The sequence below is a fragment of the Etheostoma cragini genome, chromosome 19 (assembly GCF_013103735.1).
Source record: "Etheostoma cragini isolate CJK2018 chromosome 19, CSU_Ecrag_1.0, whole genome shotgun sequence".
Taxonomy (NCBI): Eukaryota; Metazoa; Chordata; class Actinopteri; order Perciformes; family Percidae; genus Etheostoma; species Etheostoma cragini.
The window spans coordinates 16,487,469-16,489,916 of record NC_048425.1 but is presented as its reverse complement, the minus strand read 5'-3'; the positions used below and the strand labels follow the sequence as shown (position 1 = coordinate 16,489,916).

Below are 2,448 nucleotides of genomic sequence, written 5' to 3'. Positions count from 1 at the left end.
AGGTTTCTGGGCTGTCGCTGAGAAACACAGCGTTTGAGCTCCCTCCAAAGATTCTCTTTTGGGTTTAGGTCTGGAGACCGGCTAGGCCACGCCAGAACCTTGATCTGCTTCTTCCAGAGCCCCTCCTTGGTTCTCCAGACTGTGTGCTTTGGGTCATTGTCATGTTGGAAGACCCAGCCTTGACCCACCTTCAATGCTCTAACTGAGGGAAGGAGGTTGTTCCCCAAAATCTCATAATCCATGGCCCCGGTCCTGCTCTCCTTAATACAGTGCGGTCGCCCTGTCCCATATGCAGAACCCCCCCCCCCCCAAAGCATGATGCTACCCCCCCATGCTTCACAGTAGGGATGGTGTTCTTGAGATGGTCCTTATCATTCTTCTTCCTTCAAACACGGTTAGTGGAAATATGACCAAAAAGTTCTGTTTTGGTCTCATCTGACCACACGACTTTCTCCCATGACTCCTCTGCATCATCCAAATGGTGATTTTGGCAAACTTAAGACGGGCCTTGACATGTGCTGGTTTAAGCAGGAGAACCTTCCGGGCCATGCATGATTTCAAACCATGATGTCTTCGTGTGTTACCAACAGTAATCTTGGAAACGGTGGTCCCAGCTCTTTTAAGGTCATTGACCAGCTCCTCCCGTGTAGTTCTGGGCTGATTTCTCATCTTTCTTAGGATCATTGAGACCCCACGAGGTGAGATCTTGCATGTAGCCCCAGTCCGAGGAAGATTGACAGTCATGTTTAGCTTCTTCCATTTTCTAACGATTGCTCCAACAGTGGACCTTCTTTCACCAAGATGCTTAGACATTTCCCCGTAGCCCTTTCCAGGCTTGTGGAGGTGTGCAATTGTGTCTCTAGTGTCGTTGGACAGCACTTTGGTCTTGGCCATATTAGTAGTTGGATTCTTACTGATTGCATGGGGTGGACGGGTGTCTTTTTGCAGCTAAAAACCACAAACAGGTGCATCTAATTTAGGATAATAAATGGAGTGGAGGTGGACATTTTGAAGGCAGACTAACAGGTCTTTGAGGGTAAGACTTCTAGCTGATAGACAGGTGTTCAAATACTTATTTACAGCTGTATCATACAAATAAATAGTTTAAAAATGTTGTTTTTTTTTGATTATGTCTCTCACAGTGGACATGCACCTACCATGACAATTTCAGACCCTTTACGATTTCTAAGTGGGAAACCTATGAAATGTTTACATTTTAGTAATACTGATATTTATCTTCTTGTTAGGGGTCCAAGCCCGAGGATGCGTGCACCGCAGTAATTGCAAGCGATACGCGTTTCACACAGCAGGGCTGTGGAACCCTATTGTTTTCGCTAATATTTTCCTCCATTATTATTCTTCTCCTAAACCGTACATGGTGGCGACGCGCCATTTGCAGGACTGGTCCCAAAGTCCGCAAAGACCTCAGACGCAAAAAATTGCCCCACTTCCGACACTAGGTGGCGCTATACCAGAAAAAACGCGTTTGGCCCTATAACTCCCAAACCGTACATCGTAAATTTTAAAACTTTACATCCACGCGTTCCCTGGATCCTACTGAATCTCGTGATACAGGCCACGCCCATTTCCGCCTGGACTTTTATGCCTGAAAAATCGCGATTTATCGAAAACCAACTTTTTCGAACTCCTCCGAGACCGTGTAATGGATCTGCACGAAACTTGGCACATAGCATCTCCAGACCAACCTGACACAAAGTTGTATAAAGATGTCTTATAGGATAAAAATTGCGTGTCTTACGCGCAAACAAAGTTTTGTAGCTAGCTATGAAAACATTGCCGTTGCCATATCTCTGCCAAAATAAATTCTATCAAAGCCAAACTTTAGAATATGCTTTGCTATGACCCTCTAAGGCTCGGCAACAAATTTCACGGACATTGGCCATTAGGGGGTGCTATAAATACACAAAAGTGTGTTTTTCATGAACGGACGGTGATTGTTTGGCAAGCCGCCCGGATGCTTTATACCGAATTTGGTCACGATTGGCCATTAGGGGGCGCTATGATTAACGTTTGGTGGTTTTGTTGACAAAGTCAATGCATTTCAATGGGACATTTGCAATTGCAATACCTCTGCCACAGTAAATTCTACCAAAACCTAACCAGTAGTGATTGTTTTGCCCACCGCCCGGACGCTCTCCGCCACATTTCTTAAAGACAGGCCCTTAGGGGGCGCTCTAATCAACATAGAGCATTTTCCCGGTTCGCTGGGGACGACTGGCGAGGGGAGGCTTGGACCCCGTTGAAACTGTGTGCAGTTCTAGTTTATTATTGTCTCTCCAGACTGAGTGTCTGTAACCTGTCAGAGAAAAGTTGCAAAGTGCTAGCCTCAGTTCTCAGCTCGAAGTCCTTGAGTCTGAGAGAGCTAGACCTGAGTAACAACAACCTGCAGGATTCAGGAGGGAAGCTGCTGTTGGCTGGACTTCAGAG

General features: G+C 46.1%; 1 protein-coding gene across 1 annotated transcript in view; it reads left to right on the top strand.

The window, feature by feature from the left end:
- Positions 1 to 2,448, top strand: part of LOC117962228 (adhesion G-protein coupled receptor G7-like) — a 10,014-nt gene that overhangs the window by 3,203 nt on the left and 4,363 nt on the right. The window lies entirely within an intron of this gene.